This window comes from Ochotona princeps, chromosome 15, assembly GCF_030435755.1.
Source record: "Ochotona princeps isolate mOchPri1 chromosome 15, mOchPri1.hap1, whole genome shotgun sequence".
NCBI classification, from domain to species: domain Eukaryota; kingdom Metazoa; phylum Chordata; class Mammalia; order Lagomorpha; family Ochotonidae; genus Ochotona; species Ochotona princeps.
The window spans coordinates 26,301,248-26,328,401 of NC_080846.1; the positions used below are offsets into that span (position 1 = coordinate 26,301,248).

At 41.3% G+C, this 27,154-nt stretch overlaps 1 protein-coding gene across 3 annotated transcripts in view; it reads right to left on the minus strand.

Moving 5' to 3' along the window:
• The window catches only part of PTPRR (protein tyrosine phosphatase receptor type R), a 218,430-nt gene that overhangs the window by 58,550 nt on the left and 132,726 nt on the right, over positions 1 to 27,154 (minus strand). The window lies entirely within an intron of this gene.

Genomic DNA, 27,154 nt, shown 5'->3' on the forward strand with positions numbered 1-27,154 from the left:
CTCCAGACCAGAAATGGCATACGTGATTGTAATCATCCATGTAGTTGAAGTGGAATCATCACAGTTAAACAACATGCTTGCAGAATACAAACACTCGACAAACTCTAGGTAGAATGAAATTTCCTCATGGAAACCCCAAAGGCAGATATCAAATCCTTGCAACAGATACAGAAACTCTTCACTAACATTCCATGTATAGTGGAGAGCTCGAAGCTTTCCATGTCAGATCAGGCACAAGACAGAAATGTCTGCTCTTTCCATGTTGACACCACATTGTACTGAAGATTCTAGCCAAAATGATGGCAGGAAAGTGACACGAAAGAAGTTCAAACAGGAAAGCAAGAAGTAAGACAATTTTCATTTGCAGGTAACACGATTTTATATGTAGAACTACCTTCCCATCTAATCTCAATATGAGAAGTCAGGAAGCCAATTCTAGCTCTACTTGCCAGCATTACACCCTCTGAAAATGAAATTAAGAGAGCGGTTTGGCTTAGAGTATCATCAAAAAGAATAAGATAATTAGAGAGAAACTTTGTAGGAAGAGCAAGAATTACAGAACGTTATTCAAAGAAACTAAAACTAAATGGGAGTAAACATCAACTGATATGTTGCAAGTTCTGATATGCTGATGATAATCCTCTCTGAAGTTGATCTAGAGAGTCAACCATATCCTGTAAGAATCCAGCTGTTTTATTTTCCTGTTATTGTTGTTATTTTCACAAGTTGACTAGATGACCCTTAAATTCACGCAGAAAGGCAAGGACCTCAGACTGACTAACATAATCTTGAAAAAGAACGAATGGGAAGGTGTGCATTTTGTGAATTCTAATTTACTACAAAGTTACACTAATAAAATAATGTTTCAAAATAAGGACAGACTTGAAGAGCAATGGAACGGAATTAGGAATCCAGAAATAGGAAGAGATATTCAACACTGGGTAAATCAAAATGACAAGCAGATTCCATTTCACATTTGCTAGAATGACTCTAATAAAATGAGAGGCATCAAGCGTTGGTGAAGATGCAGAGATCTTGAACTTGTCATGCTTTGTGCATGGAAATGTAAATTGATGCAGTCCCTTTGGATAACACATTTGGTAGGTCCTCAAAAAGTTGAACCTGGAGTTTCTATATGACTCAGCCATTCCATCACCAGGCAAACACCCAAGAGAAATGGACACATATGTTCACTAAAAAACTTGTATACAAATGTTTACAGAAGAATGATGTATAATAGGCCAAAATTGGAAACTACTCAAATGGCTGACAACTGATGGATGGATAAACAAAATGTAGTTTAATTACGAAACGGCACAAAATGCCATGAAAAGAAATAATTATTGATGGATGTCTCAATGTGGGTGAATTTTTAAAGCGCTATAGTACGTAGAATAAGTCAGACACAAAAGCCCAGAGTTTAATGTTCTATTTATGTGAAATATCCATTTTGGGCAAACCTAAGAAGGCAAAGAACAGATGTAAGTTGTCAGGAGTTGAGGAGCCAGGAATTGGGGAGTAAATCCTAGTACAAATGGGGTTTCATTTTTGGGTGATGAAAATTCTGGAATTAAAGGTTTGTATCTATGTTGACTTAGCACACTATACACCATGAGTATGCACAAATGAAGTAATAAAAATTTATAAAAAAGAAATCTGAAAACTCATTTCAAGCTTGCTGTCCCAAATAAAAAAAATTTCTGTGGCTAATTGCTAATGCTTGTGAATGACAAACCTATTGGCCGTAAGTGTGCAGAATGCTTGAACCATAAATCATGCGAGAGATTCTCAATGTGAAAAAATTAAACATTGCAAATGATCAAAATTGACAACATTGAGACCTTATACTTAGTCTCTGTAACAATTTTATCAAAGCATCATTTTGATAATTAAAATGGTCACTTATTCTAAATGTAAAAATGTTGTTGGCTGCAAAAGCAAAAAGAAATTATGACAATGTATTGACAAATCTATAAATTTGTGATTATTTTTATGTTTGGTTGGTGGTACAACTAGGACCAATTTTATAGTCAAAACGTTTGTGGAAAAGGAAATTAAGCTATAGGTTATTTTGGCGTGAGCAATTGGGAAATCCATGAGTAGGCATATATGTAATTTCATAATTCAGTTGAAAATTTTAAAGAATATTATATTGAAATAGCAACATGTTAGCATTGATATTTCTAATGATGGGATTAATGGGTGATATTACAGGACCCTTTTGTTACCTAGCCCAAGGTTCCATTCATTTGCATTGCTCTGTGAAGTTAAGACGCAAGCAGCAGTTTCTAATAAATGTTATTTTTTTAAAAAAAAGCTTATTGTGGGCCTTGTATGAAGGCTCAATTGGCTGATCCTCTGACTATAAGCAACAGCATCTAACATGGGCACTGGTTTGTGTCCCAGCTGTTCCACTTCCCATCAAGCTCCCTCCTTTCGGCTTGGGAAAGCAGCAGAAGATGGTCCAAGAGAGAACCAGCACAGGAAGATCTTTCTGTCTCTTCTTCTGTCTCTAAAACTCTCTAAATAAAGGCAGATTTACTAGAAAGGCAAAGTTAGGAAGAGAGAAAGAGACAAAGAGACATGCAGAGAGAAATTTCATCTGCTGGTTCACTCTCCGGACAGTTCCAACACCAGAGTTGAGCTTGTCCGAAGCTTGGAGCCTCGAGATCCTTCTGTTTGCTACATGGACCTGGACCATCCTCCGCTGCTTTCTTTTTTTTTTCATAAGAAGGGAGGTGGATGGGAAGTGGAGCAGCTGAAACTTGAACTGGCACCCATATGTGTTGGCAGACTTTCTGCATATGCCTTTAATGTGGTGTTTTGCATTTCCCTTACTTTTGATATGTGTCTTTTGAGCTCCATCTCTTTATTCACAAACACAGTTCAGAAGTCTATTTTGGTCTTCAGGATGGATGAAGATTTCCCAGTTTCCACATGCTTTGGATAAAGGGCAGGAGAGACTTCAGGAAAAGAGAAGGAAGAAAAGGAACACATTGGTTTTTATTGACTTCATCTTTCTTCTACATAGAATCAGTTGGGAGTCTTGGCTTATTTTCTCCATAGAATACATGGAGCAATTCCTTGTTGGCCCTGTAGCAAGAGGTTTCCATTATCTTTTTCTTAATGATGAAATAAAAGCTCCTATTTGGTATAGATGTGCTAATCCTGTTGATGTTGATGATGATTTATATTAATTTGGCTATGTTTGTAAGAAGTTGTTTCCTTATATTATTTCATTTGATTGCTGCATGAGACACATAATTATCCCCACTTTATATATGGAGAAGGAAAGATGTTAGGTACCTTATCAATGTCATTCAGTAAGATATATAATACAGATACCATAATTCCTGAGATTGTATTTATTAACCAGAGAAGTGTTGAATTTAGTTCAAACACATAACAGAGTACTTCAAAAACTGTGGAAAGTGAAATTTGAAGATAAGCTTATTTTGGTGCCAAAAGTTGTGAAATGTTTTGAAATCCAAGCATTCTTTTTTTCTCATGTCACAGATTTTCCATGAAGCTTGTAAAGACCCTCATGTATTAGTTCCTATTAGTTTCTAAGACTTGTAGTTTAGCAACTGGAGGGTGCCAAGATATGATCTTGTTCTTGAAAACTTGATTGACTATGAGAACTGAACCCTAAACAGATTGTTTAATATTGGGTAGCCTATTGTGAACATGAGATATGCTTTATACTAAAAGTTTTAGATGTAATTCATTCATTTTTAGGAGCCCATTTCTTTAAACCAAACCTTTGAATTTGTTTTTAGTCACTGGAGACGAACATTTATAAAGTTGAATTTTCAAGCAAGAAAATTTTTCTATCAATGGAAAGAATGAGGTCCTGTAAAAATTTTATTTAATATTTATCTAAAAGTCTGCAGAAGCCTCATTTGGAATAAGAGACATAGATCTTTAGTTATCCATGGCAATCAGCGCCTGCCTTTACCTAAGATGAACTCAGTCAAAATTATGAAAATCTACTGTCTCCAGAGTTTCCCTAAAATATTCAGCCAAGAACAGTGCTTTTTAAAAATATACATTCCTGTGTTTGTTCAGAGTTGATTTGAAAGCATACCACCCATCAGGGCAATCGTGGGTATTGGCTTGGGAGGGCCTTTGTGGGTAAACCAGGATGACCACTGCCCTCTGTGAGTCACTGGCCTTTCACCTCGGAATTTCAGATTAGGGAGCTGCTGCTGTGTTACTGTGTGGCTATAGGTTGTATTTAAAGTATCACTGCTCCTCAGGTGGAAGGAAGGAAGGTTCCAATCACCCAGAAGTGTTGTGATAAATGCAAAGAAAGCACTTGATTTGATCACCATGAGCACATTCTTGCCAATGTAAATATACAATCATGTTATCAGGGACACCTACCTAGTATAAGGATAGATGTTTAAATATGAATTATTGAGCATAGTTTCCAATAGTTAAAATAAACCTTTCCTCTCAAATAAGTGAGCTTTGTTGATTTTATGTCATTCACAATACTTCATTTTATTTCCTGTTATTTTCTCATCTACTGGCACAAGGAATAATGACAAGATAATCTGGAAAAATCAAAGAGCCTTATACCTTATATACCTTACATGCACACACACACACATATTGCACACATTATATACCAAGGTATATAATATATATTGGAAATATATATATTATGTCCAAGGAGCAAATGGAATGGATGGTAAAGAATAAATATTTCGGGCCCAGCGTGGTGGTCTAGCGGCTAAAGGTCCCGCCTTGAACGCTCACTTAGGGAATGAATCATCTGATGGAAGATCTTGCTCTCTGTTTCTCCTCCTCCCTGTACTTCTGACTTTCCAATAAAAATAAATAAATCTTAAAAAACAATTTACATATTTTATTTGAAAATCAGAGTTACAGAGAGTGGTTTGGAAGAGAGCTTCCTCCCACTGGTTCACTCTCCAGATGGTAACAATAGCCAGGGTTGGCTTAGGCCAAAGCCAGGAGCCAGGAGCCAGGAGCCAGGAGCTTCGTCTGGGTTTCCCACATGGGTAGCAGGAGTTCAAATTCTTCAGCCATTTTCTACTGCTTTTTGTAGAACATTTGGGTGAGATTAGCAGTCAAATCAGTATACTGCATAAAGCTTTTGACCTCCGTAATGTGGTAGATCTCACACAATCAAAGATCTGGGTGGAGTCAGAGGACTGACTCTCCCCTGAGTAGGAGTTTTACTGACCTTAAAGTCTGAAGACAGGCAAACTGCTTTTTCTTGCCTTCAGACCCAAACAGAAACAGTTTTTTCCTGGGTCTTAAGCCTGTTGTCCTTCAGACAACAGCTACACAATTTGCCCTTTTGGGACTTGACATCTTGTGGTGTCAACCTGAAGGTACTGACACTTTCCAGCCTTCCTAACTATGTCAGCCAATTCCTTATAGGAATTTCAGTTGTTCTCTCTCTCTCTCTCTCTCTCTTTCTCTCTCTCTCTCCCCCCCTCCATCTCTGTCAGTTTTGTTTCATAGAAAACACTGGTTGCTATTCTGATATAAGCCAAATTTTCTACTTTTCTTTGGTTGGTGTGGTTTTATAGTGTCCTATCTGAGAAATCACTAATTCAAGGTGACAAAGATCTACAGCTATATTTTCTTATTACAATTGCTTTCTAAAAGTTTTGTAGTTTCAGCCTTAATATTTAAGTCTTTGACCCAGTAAGAAGGATGCATTCTGTGGGACATCAATTATATAGAGTTTATGCAAAATCATATCATATTTTACTTACTGATCTTTCTGTAAAAGTATAACAATATTCTTGGCAATGATAAATTTCAAAGTTAGAGGAGGAGTGATTACTTTGAAGGAAAGGGGGAACTTGATTTATTAAAATCAACTAGAGTTTTGATCGTATTCATAATGTTTTTAATTAAGTTGTTGGTAGAAGAATGAATGTTATTATGAAATTCTCTACTAGTGTGAATGGAGACTCCCATGATCTTAGCCTCATTAATCTAGACTTACAAGCTTCATCATAAACTGACATTTTAACTGCATCAGATGTACAGGACACAGCTCCTGTGACGTTGCTATGGAGTATCGACCTGTCAGCCATACTCACTAGTCACAGGAGATGGCTCTCATGGAAGACACCTCAGTGTGCCATCTGGACATGCAACTGGTCACCATTATGCTTTCCCTGCAAGACTTGGCCATGCAAATGACCTCTATGGAAAGACAAAATTAAAATGCTCTACACATAATATATTCAGCAACATTTTTCTGAGGCAGATGACAGTGGGGAATATGCAAAAACAAGCTTTTAAACAAGACCTACAAGAATATTCCTTATTTCTTGAAACAAATTCTCCCCCAGGTGTTATTTGATAAATTAACACATTGTTTGCACTAGCAGTGTCTTAACATAGCAATCCTAAAATTTATCGAGCTAAAACTTCATCTGAGAGATATTCAGTAATGACTTCTATTATTAATGAACTCTGTTGTCTGGGCATGAGGAAGAGTTCTTAGCTGCAGCAGTGACACTTCATTCTGAAAATTGTCATGTCTGATGATGAGTAGATTCCAGAGCTTTACAAATGAGCTAAAGAACTGAAAGATGCCAATAAGGAGTGACACGGGGTAAGAATCACTAGAATTAGTAGATACAGATACTGGATGCTCATTTGGATTTTGAACTGTTAAATTTTTGTGATGTAGTAAAAAGATGAGCACAGGACACTTGGGGCATCCTGACAAAGTCACTAAAGATGCAGCAGAAAATCGTTAAGCATGTGTAGCTCATGTCCTGATACACAGAAAGCCTGGCAGTGCTAGCTGGTAGAACATAAGCGACCCAATTTTGATTCCTTCTTTGTAGCCACCATTTCTTCTGTGTACGGAAGGCTTCCCGATGTGTAGGAAGATCAGAAGCGAACTGAGAATGAGGTGATTTCAAGACTAAGAAGGAGTTGTTTCTTTTGGTTATCAAGATTTTTCATGCTTGCAAAAGAAGAATAATAAATTTTAGAAGAATTGCCTTTTTCTAGGAACTGCACCATAAATAATTTAAAACTTGGTAACTAATGATTTTCCTGTCTTTGTGCTTATACATTTTGGTGTGAATAAGAATGTTCACTAAGAAATAAAAATAAAATCTTAGAAATCCAATATAGCCCTCACATTTGAAAGACTCTCAAGCATCAGCATAAAATGAAAAATGTTGCTTTGATTTAAGCATATTATTTGTAGCATTTTGAACTATCAACTACTGCACTTTTAAAGCAACAAAGTACTGTGAAGTCTTAAAATTGGAAGTTTCTTTTCTAGGAAATATAGAGAAAAACATACTTCCCCAACTACCTCGCTACTCACAGGCACAATTTCCTGGTTGAATATTTGGACTAGAATATTTTGAAAAGCTAAACGCTGCATTAATCATTTGTTTCTGATCATGTATTCATTTCAATAGTCTTTAACATCTTAAATGTTTATAGTTTGTGTATTTGGTAGATGAAGTAAAATTAGAATGTGTAAGAATGCAGTTACAATGTAGAAATAGAAAAATATGAAACTTGTAGGTTGAAACATATCTACACCATTTTGCATACGTTTAAAATAGTGCACACAACACTGTGAAGATCGGCCCTTTGGGCATAGTTTGCTTTCATGTGCCTGCAGGATCAGCACACCCCTTTCCCATGAACAATTCTCTGTGTCAGATGAGGACATGCGGAGAAGTGCAAACGAGATACAAACGAGATGCTTAAGACAATTTGTTCAAACGGATAGAGTTCATTAACTTCACGCTACGGACTGGTTCCTGGAGTTCAGGTCCACACCTAGTGAATTCCAAAAGTTCTTCAGGCCTCAGCAAGTCAAAATACACTACGGAAATCATTTTTGACAAGGACTCTTGGGCTAAACTCTAAGTAATCAGTATCTGGTTAGGACAGGAATCACCCAGTATCCTGTAGAGGAAAACAGCTGACATGAGGTCCATTCCAGCTTTCCCCCTCCTGGCTGTGCTTTCTAATGTACTGCCAATCGCCCCTGCGCTGCCCTCGATAAGGCATGCAGCGTTACGGGAACCCAGGGAACACTAATGCAAACCTGACAAAGCCGTCCAGCACCATCTTTTCCTGAAGATCACTTCTACAGCAAAAATTGTGCTTTATCATAGAAATCCCTTTTCAGTACGAATGCTCATGGACATTAAACATCTCCCACATTATTGTTTTGCTAGCAGAGGAAGCCAAGGGGCAAAATGTCATTTCTTTCTTCAGAATGAAAAATGTAAACGATTAAGCTCCCAAGGTCGGTTGCTTCTGTCTAAGTCAAATCTTGATCATTGTTAACAAAGAGAAGATAAAGTCTCCTTCTGCTACCTGCCAAATAATCTTCCCCAAATCCCCAGATGCGTGAGCCTCACAGTCCTGGGGATGCTCTGCTGCTTGAACCCCCTCTGGGCTGCCCTCTCCCAGGACAGAGAGGCTGTGGCACCCACTTGTCAGCTTCATGATCATCACGTGGCTATTTCCTTCCTCATTTGACTTGGCTTTAAATCTTAAAATTGCAACGAACATCCAAGTAGGACATTTGAGGACAAGAAACAAACTACTTGAATGTCCTTGGAATGCAAACAAAAGCCCAATCTACTGATGACACAGAGTGTCCCTCTGTGTGTGAGTGGCACACAGATGCCACCTGCAGGGCACAGGCTGGCGCCATCCACTCTAGTTTAGTGAAAGCACTCAGTGTTGTTTAATCTTAGAATGTGTCCAGTATTTCTGCACTTAGTAAAATGGAATGCAGCTCAGTTATGAGCACAAAAATGGCGCAAACAGAAGAATTGTGGGGTGCCTAGGGAGGCAGAAAGTAGGAAAAGGAATGAGCTTTGGTGATATACAGGTTGGCGCTCCCGTCCTGGTCCTTCAGTTGATGGGCTCTAGGGCTGTGGGCACTAACGTAGATATTTGTGCCTCAAGGTCCTCATCAGGAAAATTGGGATGATGGATTCTACTATCTGAAAATGAATCTGAGGAGAGGATATTGCATCTTTATAACAGATCTTGTTCCATAGCTGGCCCATGGCAGTGCTACATAAATGTTAGGTATAAGTTAACAGAATAAGGCTATTCTAACCTATTCTTCTGTACACAGTGATATGGACAGTCACCTATATTTAAATATGACCAAGAAAATCATCTTACTCCCTTGTTATCTTTAACCTCAGCAGTTTTTTCTAACAGGTTCAGATTAAATCTCAGATTTGATTCCTCACTGGATAGAACTTGCCATAATCAGGCATTCCCATAGCCATGCTTTCTATTGAAAAACATGCCATAGATTTACTATTTCAAATGTTTGTCTTACATAAGATAGATCATTGAGCAAAATGCACTTGTCATAACTATCTGAAAGAAATGCATAACAGACATTTATCCATTGCTATCTTTACTTCTTGAATATCCTACTAACACTCTTAATTATGCATTGTACCAGCAAGTCTCCTAAAGTTCTCAGCTTTGTGAACTGAAATTGTTCTAAGGAGGCTAAGACGCAATTCCAAATAGTGTAAGAGACAGTGAACTTGGCATGTAGTAAAATGGCTGGCCAGGAACGGATAGTTTAATTTCTCTGCATAGCTCCCCTCACAGGGCAGAGCTATTGTGAATGGTGATCGGTAGCCACCTTGTGTGGACATTCTTCTCCCCATAGCTGGTGGAAAAGCAGGTGGAAAGACGAGTGGATACAGTAGATTGCTGCTGACCAAAAACACTGTCATGCAAACCAAACAGGACTAAAATGTTTTCCACGTTTTTGTACCAAAATAAACTTATTTTAATATTTCATTTTACATAGTATTTTTTTGAAGTCCCCTTTTTTACCCAGGAACGGAATCTGTGGTATGATTATTGGAACCTACAGAGTGAACAAGCAAAGCAAGCCCTGGGACAGCAGGAGTGTGCTTGCCTATTCCTCAGTGACTATGGCTTGCAGAGACCCCAATTCTAAATGCATCCAGGCTTTGGTGTGGAATGTAGCAAGCCATAAGAACAAACTAGCCCTTCACTCTCCAGAGAAGGGAGGCGTAGTTGCACAGCAGGCTGAGCTATCTGCAACCGCTTGGGAAACTTGTGGACCCAGCACAGGGCTTCCTCTCCCACCCACTTTCCTGCTTTCTTACCAGCATGTCCCAGGGTACTTTTCAGTCCTGGGCCTAGGACTCTCACAGACCTCGGGTGAATAAGAATGCTTTTCCTGTGTAACAGCACAAGACATTTTAGGAACAGGAAAAGCTTATCCGGTCCAGCATACCTGCCCTTTTTAGGTTTATCTTAATCTTACCTTCCTGCAGTATTACTTTTCTTCATCTTTCTGTACAGAGAAAAACATTTCTTGTTCATTTCTCATGATCCCCGTGGTCATTTGACCTAAGGAAATCAGGGCATGCATTTGAGTGCCATTATCTTCAGAATAAATGATTTCTGAAGACAGTTGCAAAACTGCAGTTAGTGATTTTTCTTCTTATGGAGTCATATACCAAGTGTTTGGAAGACAAGGCCCAGCAAAAGCTGGCTTGATTTGAGTGTCAGCTTTAATTATGAGTTAATTAATGGGTTGGTCTCTAGGTGTCAACATTTTCTCTCAGAGGGTTCAGACATGTGTTTATGTGGAATAAGACTCATTATGAAGAAAATATGCAGGTGGCTACAGACTAATCCCAAACAGCAGAGACCTGTTAAAGAGCTTAGCATTCTCTGTGCCCTTCCTTGCCCCCCTGTTTCTCAGGTCATATCTGGAGTTTACAATAGGGTGAGGTAAGTCACTCACTATCGTAAAGAAGGTGAAATATTTATTCATGAAACAGATGTTTCATTACTTAAGAAAACTCACATTTCAATTAAGAAGTCCAAAGTCAAGTCCTTAGGAGGAATTCTTGGCAGCTTACTGTGTCTAAGTTCTACTTACTGAATGTTTACTCTTTTAACTGTGCAGGTCAACAAATCACTGAGAAGACACCAAAACTGTCTGCCAGATGTCAACCACTGATTAATTTGTCTTAAGTTCAGCCAAAAGGGAAGAAAATATGATGGGCGGAGCCTGAACAGCAAGCACAATCAACATGTGACCAACCAGGGTTTCCTGTCACCTTGGGAACAAAATTGATTGGCACTGGTTTCCTGTGTACAAGTTGAAAACCAGTAGCAACTGCAGTAACAAGACAAAATGACAGATAAGAGACTTGGGAATTACATCAAGCCAGGTCCCCAAGGCTTAAGTTTGAAATGTTAAGCCAAAAAGTTCCAAGATACTTTAGGGGCATCCTTTTTTCTTTATGTTAGTTTGTATTTAAAGTAGAAAAATTTCTTTAAATTTTTGCTATTCTTGGAAGTCTAAAATCATTAGAGATGATGTAATTTTAATAATGTCGCGGGGGGGAGGGAGGGCTCACACATTTTCTCAATACCCAAGATGTTCTCATAGCATAAAATCTTACCAATGTATTGGAGTGATTTTTTTGGTTTTCAGTCTTCACTTTTTATCAGAGGGAGAGTTGTAGAAAGGCAATCCCAAGTGCACACAGACAGGCTGAACATTACAAAAACACTTCATAAACTAAACTTTCAAGATGGAGGTCAGAGATCATAAAAGGCAACAAAAGAACGGACAGTATTCAGTATTTATTCTTTGCCTTTTTTTGGGGGCTATTTTGTATTTCTTTGATTGTCACTGTAATTAGCAATAAACAATCTTACTGAGGAACATGAAGTTAGTCTAGTACAATTCTACTTGCTTTGAGTGTGGATTCTGAAATTTGATTTCTTACTGCTTTATTCACTCATTTATAAACACATGTTAAGCACTTAAGTATGGATGCACATTTATAAAGTAACAATCAAGACAAATTAAGTTGCATGAATATTAAGAATTCTGTAAGAATTCATAATGAGAGACCCTAAAAGGCAAACATGCAAAGAAAAAGATGTGAACTGTTGAGGAATAATGAAGTAAGAGAGTACAAACGTTTGCAAAACATACTTTCTTTGAGAGTTTAAATTGGCATTTATAGAAATGGCCACTTTTTAAAAAGGTACTTCATATCCTCTTATTCTATTCTTCCAATTAGATAATCCCCTCAAAATTTATTCACTTGGGCCTGGCCAGATAGTGTAGCAGTTAAAGTCCTTGCCTTGACCGTGCTGCAATCCCATATGGGCGCCGGTTCTAGTCCCAGCGGCCCGGCTTCCTATCCAGCTCCCTGCCTGTCACCTGGGATGGCAGTCAAGGACGGCCCAAAGCCTTGGGACCCTGCACTCGCGTGGGAGACCTGGAAGAAGCTCCTGGCTCTTAACTTTGGATTGGCTCAGCTCCAGCTGTTGCAGCTGCTTGGGGAGTGAACCATTGGCGGAAAGTCTTCCTCTCTGTCTCTCCTCCTCTCTTCATATCTGCCTTTCCAATAAAAATAAATAAATAAATCTTTAAAAAAATTTATTCACTTAGTAGGGATGAACATAGGGCTCATAAAAACCATCTAGCCTGGCTCCGCCAAGGCAACTGTAAGAAAAACTTGAAGTTCAATAATTTGACAATGGCTAATTTTAATGTGATAATTTTGTATGGCCCATGATGTTATGTATACCTGGTGGCCCTTGGAAGAAAAAAATGACTTCACATTCATTTATAAATAAATAAGATATGTAAGAATATACAAATGGCAAAATACTCTTAACACTGTGTTTTAGAATTCATGACACTTCTGCATTAAGTAGAAGTGTGGTGGTCAATAGATAATTATGGTGTCAGACAGCTGGGGTTCAAGTTCAGGTGCTGTCTATTAAGAATGATCTTGAGCCAGTATTTAATGTGCATGTACATTAGTTCTCTATTGTAAGATAAGGATGGGTGTTCACAGTTGTCAATGTCAAGATATAAAAATAGTTATTTTACTACATTGTCTATAGATAACGGCTCAGTCCAGATAGAGTTCTCTTTCCATATTGAAACTGCGGATGCAGAAACTTTGACAGAGCAGGCTGGCTGGACTTCGTCAAACTGTTGTGAGTGTTCGTTGAGATATTATAGGTACAACACTTAGAATTTATCACATAATCAGTGCAATGTGACCCTTAAGTGGCTTATTATTTATATGTTTGGGTTTGAGAGAAAAAGAGAGCCCAGTTTCTGACTCACTGCCCCCGGAGGCCAGCAGCAGTGGCTGACTGGGGCTGGACTGGGACTGTGGGCCTGGAGCTGGGACAAAGCAGCTCTACAGGTTGACATAACTGTGGCCTCCCGGCTCTACGTTAGCCGTGGTCACAGCTTCTGTCCCCTTTGCTGGCATAGTATTAGTCTTGTTACTGCCTCAAAGCCTGATGCTTCTTAGGGTTAGGGTTCTGCTTCTGCTGTATTTGGTGCTGCTTTGCCTGCGCGGGCGTTGGGGGGCACGGGGGCGGGGCTAGTATGCTGCTGAATTCTGTTATAGCCATGACCGACTGGCTGGCCAGCTGTAGCCACCACTGCTTGACCATTAGAACTGCTGGTGCTTGTTTCTGCTGCTATTGTTGCCAGTGCTCTTACTTTGCCAGCAATCACTATGGGTGGTATGTACACATACATGCATATTATACACACAGAGACACACACAGACACTTACATGGCAAACATTAGTAGTGGTTATCTCTGTAAGCAAACTTGCTATCAAACCATTTGTTTTTGCTTGGGCCCAGCGCAGTAGTCTAGAGGCCAAAGTCCTCGCTTTGTATACTTTCAGCACTTCTATGGTAACAACATATTTTGTGCACAGTATTAGTTAAAAGTCAAAAAATTAATAAGGGCAGGAGGTATATTGAGGTCCCAAAATAACCAATATTTTATAGTGTCTCATGACCAATACTACCTACCTAAGAAAGGAAGTGTGTAGATGCAACAGCTACCCTCAGGGCGAGGAGGGAGCCTTATTTAATACATCATCCCATTCTGAAGGGGACATGATTCATCTGCCATCTAACTATGCACCAAGTGCACAAGCAATATTCAGCCACTGACTTTTTGTTGCTATTTTATCTCATGTCAAGCCCTTCCTCGTTTTTCTTTATGTTTCAGAAGAAATCTTTTTGGTAAGAGATCTTTTGTATCTCTCAGCCAGGCTGTTCCCAGGAGAATGCTCTTGGGTTGGCCCATAGCTCAACTCTGAACAATTACCCTGACATTACCCTGAAAACAATCCTGCAAGTTGGACTGAGAATAAATAAAGCACAATGGGGTAAAATTATCCCTGGAATCTTGGAAAAGCAGGAATATTTCAATCAGGAAATCTACGTGTTTTTTTTTTCTCTCCAACATACTAAGTTGTGATACCCTGTCACCAGGAATTGAGGATGAGGAAACACACCCACATGTCCCAGTTACTGCCAAGAGGACAGTCACTGGAGGAACTCTGCCTACAGCCACCTTAGGAGAGTTTCTGTGCACTGCAGATTGTCCTGGGGGGCGGGGATGGCTCTCTGACTCACCTGCACAGGCTGGGCCTAAGTAGCCAGTTATATCTTAGGTTTTAAATCCTTTCCAACTCTGAGTTCAGGCCAGGGATGGTCTCCCCAAGAAACTGTTGAATTTATCTGGACAATAAGATGCTGGTCTCAATGCATGGTACATGCTTGCAATGAAGGAATCATGACCGGATTTGAACTATACTCCTGCAACAATGTGGAGGAATCCAACATGGGGGGAGGACATGGAGAGGGGTTGGAGGAATCCCAGAGCTTATGAAACTGTGGCATAAAACGAAATTAAATAAACAACAAATAACAAACAAACAAACAAACAAAAATTCTTAATGGGAAGTTTACTAGCAATTGCATTGCATATTATGTAATAGACCATGGCTGGCCATGTAGATACCAATGTTTCCTCCTCCACAAAGAATAAATGTAAAGGTAGAGAAATACAAAAAAAAAAAAAAAAAAAGAATGAGAAGGAAAAGAAAAGACATGCAATTAGGTCAGCTGTAATGAGACTGCCACTGCCTGTGTCACACTGCCTGCGTTCTAGTCCCGGCTCCACTTTGGATTTGCCTGCTGGTGTGAGCCCCAGCAGGCAGCAGGAGTTGGTACAGGTACTCGGTTCCCTGCACCTGTGTAGGAAACCCAGACTGCACTCTTGGCTCCTGGCTTCAGCCTGGTCCAGCCCTACCTGTTGAAGGAAGGCATATGGGCAGTGGATGAGGTCTCCCCCTCTCTCTGGCTGCTAATCAAACGCTATCTATGCAGAAGTAGACTCTGAGATGTCAGAGAAGGCGGGAGGCTGCTCCAGGAAAGCTCTCCATTAGAAGCCCTGGGAGCATGGTTGATCACACTGTGGAATCCTCCAGGAGCAGTCACGTCCCTCTTCCAGCAGCCCCATGCTCGTAGCTGGTTCCCATAGGATTCTTGCAGTTCTTTGTAAACAAGTTTGTTGCTGCTTTGTTTCAGTTCCTTGTCAGTAAAACCCTAAGGAAGGTGCCTTTCAGTGCCGACATCCTGTGCCCCTTATAATTTTAGTAATACATTTAACTATAAAGAGCCTGTGGAGTGGAGCAGATAACAGCCTCCAGGGGTACTGTGGAGCCAAAAGTAAAACTGGGTTTACAAGATTGTTAGAATAGTTCCCAGCTTGCAACCTATGAGCTGTTTTCAGCTCCCAGGTTCAGCTGCTGATGAAGGGTAAGAGCACGGCCTTTCCATAAGCACTCTGCCACTGGCTGTACAGTGATGGGAATATTCTAGAACTTGGACCAAAACCTCTGAGATTACAGATTCCAAATGGGACTGTCTACAGAGAGACCCAGCACCATGGCCCAGTGTGTTAATTTGCCCCTTGACATGTCCACATTCCATGTTGAAGTCTTTGGTCTGCATTCCAGGTTCTCTGCTTTTGATCTGGTTTCTGCTATTTTGTCTGGCTGGTACCAGATTATAACCCAAGTTGGCTTTTGCTGCTAACCTTCTAGAGGATTTGAAGGCTCCTGGCTTCTGCCCGAGCCAGGCTGTTGCAGGCTTTTGGGGAGTGAATTAGCCTACAAAAGATCTCTTTTTTTTGTCACTTGCCTTTTGAATAGCTAAATAAATGTGAAAATAAAAAATATACACTTTTTCTCAAGTATATGTGACACTTAAACATTCCAACATATGTATCTAAATAAAATCCATTGCAAATACTTAAATGTATAAGTATGTGTGTGTGTGCGCGCACGTTTGTGTGTGTGTGTGTGTACGTTCCTTGGTAACCTTGGGAGACTGGTTTCTGGATTTCTTGCAGATATTGAAATCTCTGAATGTTGAACTGTGTGTGTAAAATGGTGTTTATTTGCAAGTCATCTACAAATGTTCTTTCACACACTTTAAGTCATGTCTAGCTCATTTGCCACAATGAAAATGCTCTGTAAGTAGTGATTAGGGAATAGTCAGGCAACAAAGGCATCAGAAAAAGTCTGTCCAAGTGAAGCACAGACTCGGCGCTTCCCACGCGTGCTTCTGATGTGTGATCGGTTGATTCCACAGATGCAGGCCCCTCGGGTGTGAGGGCCACGTGTTTGTAGACATCATGCACACGAGGCAGATAAGCCAACAGGTGGATGAACCAGCTCCCCTCCCTTCACTAGCATCTCCCCTAGTGTCTCCTCAAAGCGGCTGGGGTTGAATTTCTGTGACTACCTCTAAAATATATATTTTTTTCTATCTAGAGATAATGATATAAAATTTCCTTGAAGTCCTATGATTTTAAATCAGGGCTGGGAACCACTGCTCTCAACGTTACAGTGGGATTTTTGACTTTATAAAATGCCCTGGTCCTTAAATATGACATCAACTTCCTGTTACAAAGGTCGCCATGCCCACTGCCCTGGCAGCAAGCTGGAATGAGGGAAAGGATTAACCCTGCACGAAGGTTGACGTCACCTGAGTTGTCACAAGAAACCACAGGGACACAGCAACAAAAAAAGGTACGGTCCTTCCTCCCAAAGACCTTACACTTAATTTACTAAATTACACAAGTTAATATCTGAGTAATAGTGATGAAGAAAAATGTAATCACATTTAAGCCATATTTTAATTTCCCATAAAACATTGTGAAGAGCTTGATATTTAAATGTAGTTTGGCTTTGTACACAGTCTCTCACCTTAAGGGGACAAAACTATTGGGCTTTACAACCATTAAAAATAATAGGTGGAGGATACCCTCCTCATCATAGATTTCAAGCTTGGGAACTTCTTTCTTGGCACAGGATCTTTTTTTTTTTTTTAAGTTTTTAGAGCAAACTGTTGTTTCTTTGCGCCCCCTTCAGGTCGCTGGTAAAAGGCTGTATTTGAATTGGAAGTGAAAATTCTTTGTGCAGTCATTTTACGTAAAATTTCCCGAGTGAGTTCCTCTTTCTCTCACTGCGCTCAAGTACTTTACATTTAACAGAAAGCACAAGAACTCCAATGTCTCTTGTGCACTTTGATTTCAAAATATCATCCAGGAAGCTCTTACACTCAATCTAGTCAAATAGCCAAATACCTCAGACACTCTCCCAATACATCATGGATTGCTTTTTTTTTTCTCACCTATTCAACTGAAGACAACTTCAATTTGTCCCAGCACTTAACCCCTTCCCTTACATGACTGCTAGAATCGGGTGGTTTCCATTCATCCCCCCCTCCCCACTACATTTAGTGCTCCATGCATTGAGAATAGCGCAGTAACATTTTCTCCAACCAGCTACGCACACTGGAAAGGCCAAATCGAACACAGAATAGTGATGGCAAAGCAAGCCATGCTTGTCATGGTGAAGATGATAAAGACCGCCTGCATCAGCAAACTGGCTGGAAGAAACTTTGCACACATTCCATGGACTCTGAGAAACACAGGTGGGCATGCTGAAGCGCACAGTGGGGCACTACAGTCAAGGGCAGACGCCCCACGCAGCACTCTGTGGAATGTTCCAAGACAAGGATGTCCTGCCTCAGCTGCAGGAAGCTGCAGTCTCCTGAACAGACCCTTCTTTTCAGAAAGGAGAATCAGTTGATGACATGGTCTTCCCTTCCTCAGTGTCTTGATGTGTGTTTGTACTGAAAAAACAGGATCAGCATAAAGTCTTCCTTAAAAAAGATTTTATGGACATTCCACATGGAACAGAGTGGTCATTGAGTCTGGGGGGCCATAGGGAGTGCATGGAAAATGTAGTCACTCAGAAATGAGGTGGTAAGGGAAAACTGTACCCGTCCCTGATTTCCTAAAACCAAGTGGGTTCATCTAGCGGTAACAATTAAGAGTAAGGCTAAACCTAATGAGTATGGCTAGCTGGATCACTCAGGCAACACGTAAGAAGCTCCTCCTGTGAGTGTGTGTGGTGGGGGGGCAGAGAAAAGAGGGGAGGCAGGGAGAGGCAGCTTATTTCTAAAAACCCTGTAGCATATTACTGTGAAACAGAGCTGCCCTGCTGTGCCTAGGAATGCCAGAACCTGCTGCGGCTACGTTGGTGCGTGTTCTTTGATACCTGTTTTCCAACGTCCTTCTGTTCTTTGGCTCCAACACTTGCCAGCTTGTGCTGCACGCTCCTACGTTCAGACTGGTGTCTTCCCTTTCCTTGTCTGAGCCAGCCTTGTGTTATTCACACCTCTCCAGTTCTGGTTTATTTCACGCAGCATGAAACTGCTACTTCCATCCATTTTACGGCAGAAACAGGATATCGTTATTTTGTATGGCCGAACAATATTCCATTGTGTATGTTTGCTGTATTTGCTTTAATGATTCTTTTGCTGGTAGACACTTAGGTTAATTCCTTACCTGGGCTATTAGTGAACAGTGCTTTGCCACTTGTTCATCTGTTCACTCTCCCACGTCCTTTGGCATGTAATGCTTTTCACCCTTGGTTGAAATGGGGTTAAAATTCCAACTTGTGGGGCTGATGCTGTAACATGGGACATTAAGTTGAGGCTGACGATGCCAGCTTCCATACCAGAGCACAGGTTCGAGTCCTGACTGCTGTGTTTTGGATTCATTTCTCTGCTATGCAGCTGGAAAAGCAGTGGAGGACAACCCAAGTACCTGGATCTTGAGACCCATGTGAGAGACATGGATGGTGTTCTAGGAATTCAGGATTCAGCCTTGCCCCAGTCCCAGACACTGTGGGAGAAGAATCTCTCTCTCCTTTCCCTTTCTCTCTGACTTCCTAATAAATAAAACAAACCTTTAAAAACTCTAACTTGTTGGGTCCAGTGTGGTAGCCTTGTGGCTAAAGTCCTCACTCTGCACCCACCAGGATCCCCTGTGTTATCAGCTCATGTCTGGCTGTTTCACTTCTTATCCAGCTCCCTGCTTGTGGCCTGGGAAAGCAGCAGAGGACGGCCCAAAGCCTTGAGATCCTGCCCCTGTGTGGGAGACCAGGAGGAAGCTCCTGGATCCTGGCTTCCACGTGGAAGAATTAGATTCAAGTGGAAAAAGGGGGTGGGGGAAGAGAGGTAAGGTTAGGCAGGCAGGTAAGAGAGGACTTGGAAAAGTGAAGAATCAGAGAGAATCAGAGGAAGAATAGCTTTCTTATGGATTTAAACATCGGGGCATGCCTGGGCAAAGGGAACTGCATTTGGTACATGACTTGTGGGCCAAATGAGGAATAAAATGAATAGATGGCAAACATGGTTAGAGAGCTACTATGTTTGAAAATGTTCATAGCAATTTGTCATTTGTTGTTTCTCAAGTTGCAGTTCTTTCCTCACTAAACTGAGATGCTTCTCATAAGGTCTCCTGAAAGAAATTGAGCCTTACCAGATGGCACATTAAAGTCAGGAAGGATTGTTTTTCCCCCCTTCAAAAACAGCATTTTTTTTTTTTTTTTTTTTTTTTTTTTGCCCCTGGGAAAATGAACAGATAGCCATGTCAACATAAAGTGTTCCAGTAGAGGGCACTATTTCCACGTACTACAATCTGATGGGCTTCCTTCAGGCCACTCTCAGAAATGGTGGGTGAGAACGCAGCCTTCTTCTATGCCCAAATTAAAGCCAGATAATCATGAGGCATGTTAAGCTGGAATGACACTTTGCATTTTATGACGTACTTCCAGCAAAAAAAAAATCAGCTGAAAATTAGCTACATTTTGCATAAGCCACCTGTATTGTTGTAACTTGTTCCTCTCTGGAGTCTGCCCATGTCCCTGCACAGAGCAGAGTGGCGTCTTCTTTCTTGGTGTCCCCAACACAGTGGGATCCTGAACGCCAGGTTTTTGTTTTAAAAACATGCTTTAAAATTTGATTTAAGAGATGAAGTGACATACAGCAGTCTTTAGCAGCTAGCTGACTCCCCGAAGTCTACGATAGCTGAGACATGGCCAGACTGAAGCCAAGTGTTCAGAGCTGGTGACAGGCATCCCGACACTGAGCCATTCTCGGCTGCCTCCCTGGGTACAGGGCCACAGGACATCAGCTTGGAAAAGGAGGCCTGGGGTTCAAATCAGGCACTCAGGGTGGGATATGGTGGTTCCACATAGCATCCTCACAGCTGCCTCAAATGCCTGCTCAGAAACTGTAGCTTTATGACACATTTCAAGCAAACCTAAAGGAAGAAGCTGCCAGGAAAGCCTCCTGACACAGGATCTAAGCCTGAGAGCTGGTTTCGCTCAAAATAGGAAGCAAAGCTTACACTGGGAATTGTCCATGCCTGCCCTCATTCAAACACTCCTGCAAAATAGGCCACTTCACCTAATTCTGTCAAGATCTGGAGCATAGTCCCCACGCTAAAACTTGCAGGCAGTCTCATTGTAAAAGCACCATGGTCAGGACTCTGCAAAGTGAAACTCGAATTGGATCATGTGTAGAAGGAATCAGCCAGCGGGAGTCTCCACAGCTTGCACCCAGCGCCCTCTTCTTTAGGGTAAGGGTGGTAGGAACACTTTAGAAACGCTGACGTCATGCAGTTAAAGGCTAAACAATCATGGTTCTCTCAGAAAATAGAGCATGCTCCAGGGAATGCCCCCCATTGTGGGAGTGGCCAGGGAGACCACCTGGTAAAGCTGAAGCCTGTATACTTTCAGTTGCCAGTTAGTATGGACTGAAGGATGGAAGGGAGGGGGGAGTACCATTCTGTTTTAACCCTTAAGGCATCTGGGAGCAGGCAGGACAGGCCAACGACTTGATGGGACTTACTCCTGTCATTCTCCTAGGGGTCACTGAGAAGGGAGGTGTGGTGGGGCAAGGAGAGGGCTGTTACAGCGACAGCTATTGAAGCTCCTCCCAGGGCTGCGCTATGGGGCCTCATTCAGCCACAAAGTCTCAAACATGTCAGAGTCTGTATGGAGAGAAGGTAGGACTGTAATTGCGAAGAAATGATGGCCAATATGCCCAACTTCCCTGCCCCCCGACCTCGCCCTCCCCCCCTTTTAGGCAGAACTCCTCTATTTTTTATTTCTTTCAAAATATCTTGGTTCCACGATCATTCGAGTTGGAACCATGGTCATTTCCCTTAATTTTATGACTTGCCACTAATTTTTAGGCAGGTGTCAAAACTTTTGTTTACACTTTCTTAGTTCTGGTGGGTTTTAGTTTTAGTTTTCAACGATAATAACCTCTCCAAAGATTTTATGTAAACTTCCAAAATTCAAACCTACCTACCCAAAATGCTGCAGAGTCTATTCTACAAAGAAGAAAAATAATGTGACACATAAAGATACCGAAGGGCTTATGTGTTTTTATAAATCCTCTCCCTTCTTTCAACATCCCATGGAAGTATTTTGCAGGAATGTGATAATAAAAATAATAGAAAGTGAACATGTCATCATTTGTATCATCTAGGAGGAAGTGGAACACTCTTCTTTCTGTATAAATTTGGTAGTAAGACTGCCTAGACTTGAATCTACAAATTCATTTTATTTCTTTGTGACCTTGGGCATGTTACAATCTAAGTCCCTGTTCACTTGTGTGGGCATAAAATAGCATTTTAAACTAATAGTTGGGACTATTCCGAGGGTACTGTGAAGCCTGTATGAGAGAACACATCGCCACAGGTGTTGGCATGTGGTATGTTAGTGTCTAATACGTTGCCTGGTAGTATTGGCCCCTCTATTCTGACAGCATGAATAGTACCTGAGTCTAGCAGTATGAACATTTGCCTCTCTGCTGTGGCTCCTGCCCCGTCAGCCCACCACACGGGTGAGAAACGGGGCAAGTTATGATCCAGATAGTCTGAAAAAAACAGATCCCTCCCATTTGTCACCATATCCCTTTACAACAGTGTTTGACTTCTCTTTTCTGCACCGTTGTCTTATATCTCCCTCTTACTTGAGTTCCATGCCACTCAAGTTCACTCTCACTGCTGTGCTTAATGTCAGGTGACTGTGGGGCTTTTAGGATGGAAATGGCCAGAAGAAAAAAAGATGAAGCCAGACAATGAGCTTCTACAGGGGCAATAAATGGCTGTCAAGCTGGAGTGTTTCAAGTCTCCCTTCCAGTACTGCATTTGGCTTGATTTAAAGTATGAAAAATATTCTGAACGTCCGGCATGAACTTTGCCTAGAGGGGTGACAGTGTGACATTCTGTGTTAATAGATTTGCTCTGTAAATTTTTTGCATTCGTTTTCCATAGAGTGCAGGAGTGTGTTCCCCTGGTTCAAAGGGTGGGTATTGAAGAGTGTTGGGAGCACAGCCTTTGGAACTGTACTTCTTGGTTTAAATTCTCTATGTCATCTGTACACTCCCAAGAACATATTATTAAGTTATTTGGGCTGTAAATTGTGGTCTCTGAGCATTAGTTTCTTCCACACAAGGAGAAAATAATAGGTTCTTTATGAGGATGAAGCGCTGATGATGATGTAAAGGTCAACAAGCCTTATTGAATTATCTTATTTTTATTGATGTTCTTTGAGATTAAATGGGGATGACTTCTGTTTGTCATGTGTTATGCTCTGATCCCTGATATTGTCAGTGAGCACAAGCAAGTCATGCTGGATAGACTGTGTGTACTGGTCTGTGTCACATCTTTGGATACAACACATGGTGTTTACTTGCATGAGGCTAACCGGTATGTGCATAATGGCCCGGAAAGATCAAGTAGACCTGGACTATGAACTTAGCTCTGCTCTAACTGGTACTGCAACCTTTAGGAAGCACCGTCACGCTGTTGGGGCTCCATGTCCATAACCTTCACCGAGCTGCTGCCTTATCTCCTTTCTCCTTGCTGGAGGAACCGACTGTCAAGGTATCCACTACCACCTCCCTGGGGAACCAGCCCCGCCTGCTGGGAACTGCTCTATCCAGAGGTGCCTAAGAAGCTTTGCCTCTGCCGCTGCTACCTGGTGACCTGAAGCCAATGAGTGACTGGTTTGAGGGTCCTGGGTGCTCAGCCCATTTTTGGGTCAAGGAGGGAAGACCATCAAACAAACAAGTGAAACCTGTGTTCCAGGGTTCCCAGTGTCATCAGAATGTGGCCTGAACCACTCCTTTATCTTCCCTGTTCTACTCCTCCTGATGCTCTAACAGACACCTCCTGAAAGCCTGTTCTCAATGAGCCACTTGAACATGAATCTAGGTATCCTGGTCTCAGGCTATGCTTTCTTAGGAAATCTCACCAAAGAACTGAGAGAAGATTCTGGACATCTGGCATCTGTTCGATTTAAGAGAACAAGAGAGTTGGATTCATTTTCATTATTGGGTCTATCTCACGAACACAGATTTCGCTTTTCAGAGCATCAGGGTAAGGATTACAGAAAGAGCAATTCAATAATAACACTGGAGGAACACAACTCAGTACGATCTGGCGACTGTAAATTGGGAGAAAATAAGGGAAATCTGCTAGGTCCTCCATTTCAGAACATTCTTCAATCTTTGAAATTTCTATGAACCCAGTTGAACATACGCATTTAGCCTCTATATTTACTTAAAATTTCACTTGGATATTATATTTTATTAATAAAAAAAGTTGAAGTAATGGATGCTCTCCATCAGGGTTAAGAGATTTATATGGAATGGGCCAATAGATTTTTGAAACAAATGGTTCATAATGTGGCCTTTATGGTCTTGTGGTGACTTTAACGACGCCAGACTTTGACGCAATGAAGAGAGGATTGCTGCTGTGCTACAGGATGAAGTGATGGCAAATCAAACATGAGGCTATTGAAAAATGTACCATTAGAACACATAAGCATAAATGTTTAAGGCCTCAAACCGTCATAAAAGTTTCCTGACTGCATGGAATACTGTTTACCATTCCTATTTTACCATTCTTAAGATGGTTCATTATGCCATGTTTGCTTTTTTTCCCTTAAAAATATTTACTTGTTTATTATCTATTTTTGAGATAGAATGACAGACATTGCTGATTTTCCGGGTTCTTTCTCCACAGCAGTCAGGGCAGGGCCAGACTGAAACCAGGAACTTGGAGATCAATCCAGGTTTCTCCTGTGAAAAGCAGGGACACGAGAACTTGAGCTGTCCCCTGTGGCCTGCTGGCAGGCACATCAGCATGAAGTTTGAAGCATTGGAGGTGAGACTGAAACCAAGGCACTACCATATAGGATGCAAACATCTCATGCCTGTCCCTACTGTACCATCTTGGCAGGGAATCACAGTAGGGAAACGGAAGTGAGAATTGAACATAAAGGGATTATAGAATAAACAAAGTGCTCTCCTCTTACTCCTGGGCTTTAAAGAAATCACCCATGGTAACATTTTTTAAACTATTCAATTATTTTAACATCTATTTCTAGAAGCTCTTGCTCTCTAGGAATTATGCTTCATATGTGAAAATAAAGGAAAATAAAATCATCGACGTGCCCTCAGGAAATAGAGCCTACAGGGTAAGGTCGATTAGTGAACTCAATTTAAAAATACACCCAAGAAGTGCTACAGATACAGTGTGACACTGGGCTGTGCGACAAAAGCAGAGGCAGCTGGCCAGAGCTGGGTTGGAGAAAGCTTGGGTGAAGAAAGGAGAGACAGGAGGTAGAGGCAATCCAGATGGCTTCCAAGAGGAAGCAGTGCTTCAGTTTCCTCCTCCCGGATCCCCCTACGCTTCCTCCTCCCCCTCCCTGCAGCCTCATCACCTTTGGACCTCTTGTGCACTTGAGTTACCAAGCTGCTTGGTGTCTTATGGGCTCTGCAAAGAAAGCAATGACATTGGAGTTCCGAACTGGCCTTTGAGCTCTGCAGGCCGGTTCTTCAGTGGAAGGACCCCTGTGAGGATGTGGGTGTTAGACAAGGCAGAATGTGAATCGATTGGAGAAGCACTTGCTGTTCTCAAAGTCTGTATGTGGGAGCTCACAGGAGGAAGCAGTGTTAGAGTACAGACCCTGAATCCTTTAGGTCTCAGCCCCAGGGCTACGGGCTCAGCAGCAGGATCTGACAGAGGAAGATAAGTGATGGGGAGATGTTTTAGTGACGGCGAGATGTTTTAGGGAATGGCATCTTAGAAGCAGTCAGTTTCCTGTGTTGCCAGTGGGATAGGGCAGTGAGACGATCCTTGAATGTAACATGAATGCAGCTGCTTCCTAACCCAGTAGTACACAGTCATGCACAGTGCTGGATAGAAAAGGGGTGAAGCATGCTTTAGCTTTGGTATTTGGACTCCCTTTGATAGGAGTGGGCAAAGGAAGCAACAAGGGTAGAAGACAGAAGTCAATCAATGAGGCAATAAACAGTGTACCTTGAAAAGTTAATGGAAAAGGGAGAATTAGAGATGAGTTTATTTTGTTGGAAACAAAAATAACCCTATAGTCCATGCTCAGTTCTTTCACAGTGTGCATTTCCCATGAACATTTTGAAGTTCTCCCCTCTACTAAGATGTTTGTTTGAGAAAGGAATGAAAGATAAGAGCCAGAGGTGGGATAGATAATGCTTCTTTTACACAATAGAAAATGTTTCTACACTAAGGGGATGGTATGAGCAAGAAGTGGTTTTGAAAATAATGGAAGGTTATGGTTGGCACGGAGTGACCTACAGCCCTGTGGAAGGAGTTTCTTCTGCTCTGGGTGGGAAGGAAGTGGGTGGGTACGTAGGGGAGTTTGTAGATCAGAGGCCATTTAACACTGAACACACTTGGTCTGATAGCATCACCCTCATGGATGGCAAAGATCTAGAAGACAGCATCACTCCTACATCCTGCCTTGCCAGACATTCGTTTTAAATAAACATGGATATTTAACCTTCTGCTCCTTGGAATTCCAACATGCCCAGGGGCGGTATGCCAAAAGCAGGATGCTGGAAACAGCTCCTATCCTACATCATTTTACACTGGTATTGCTTGGAATTGGTAGCCACATGCTGATGACAAAACCAGTCAGATTTTCAGACAGTTTTATTATGATCTTTAATCTTCTATGGATGGGTTACCTGCTGCATCAGGTGGAACTTTCCTGCTACCCTGTCCTTGGGTTACCAGTGATGTTTCCATCTGTTTCACGGTTTATCTTTGAAGCAAACCTAAATGTACAGCAATAATATGGGTGGCAAGCGTGAAACAAGGTGAAGGAAGCTAAGAAGTCAAGTTTAAGAAAGGCCTGCTCTCCTCATGGGAAGCCACCAAATCAGAGTATGGTGGAGTGGGATTTGGCATTCAGCCTCCTGATCCACACCTGGTCTCAGGAGGAAAGGCCCATGTAGTCCACCTCCCTAGGCTGACTCCTCCTCAGCAACTGAGTGATAGCCAAGTGCGAGAACTTCAGAGATCACCATGCAAATCCAGCAGGATATCAGCAGGCTTTTGAGGAAGGAAGTGAATAGAAGAACTTGGTTGGTTTCCCTCTGTCGTGCCCTCAAAGGATCATCCTAGATGCCTTTACTGAAGTAAATCTTTTCGCACATTCATTGTTCTTTGGCAATACTTTTCAAACAATTTTGAATGACCAATTTTGTTTTATTTTCTGAAGGGGGTGTGTGTGTGTATGTGTGTGTGTATACCATGACCATTTGCATAGGACAGTACATTTGGGGAGTAGAATAAAAATTTACATGTGGAATCTAGAAACCTCAGGGAATTAAAAAGAGTAGTGACAGAAAAGACAGAGGAAAATAAGAGGAAAACGAATCAAGGATTGTACCTTGAGAATTTCATTACCTTCCAAACTACTCAAATATGCAATGATAGGTACACTGTAAATCGTGCTTTAAAAATAAAAAAGAAGTTTCTCATGATGAGATATAGCATGGGAGTTGGCACCATGATGTAGAATCTGTGGAGCTGGCA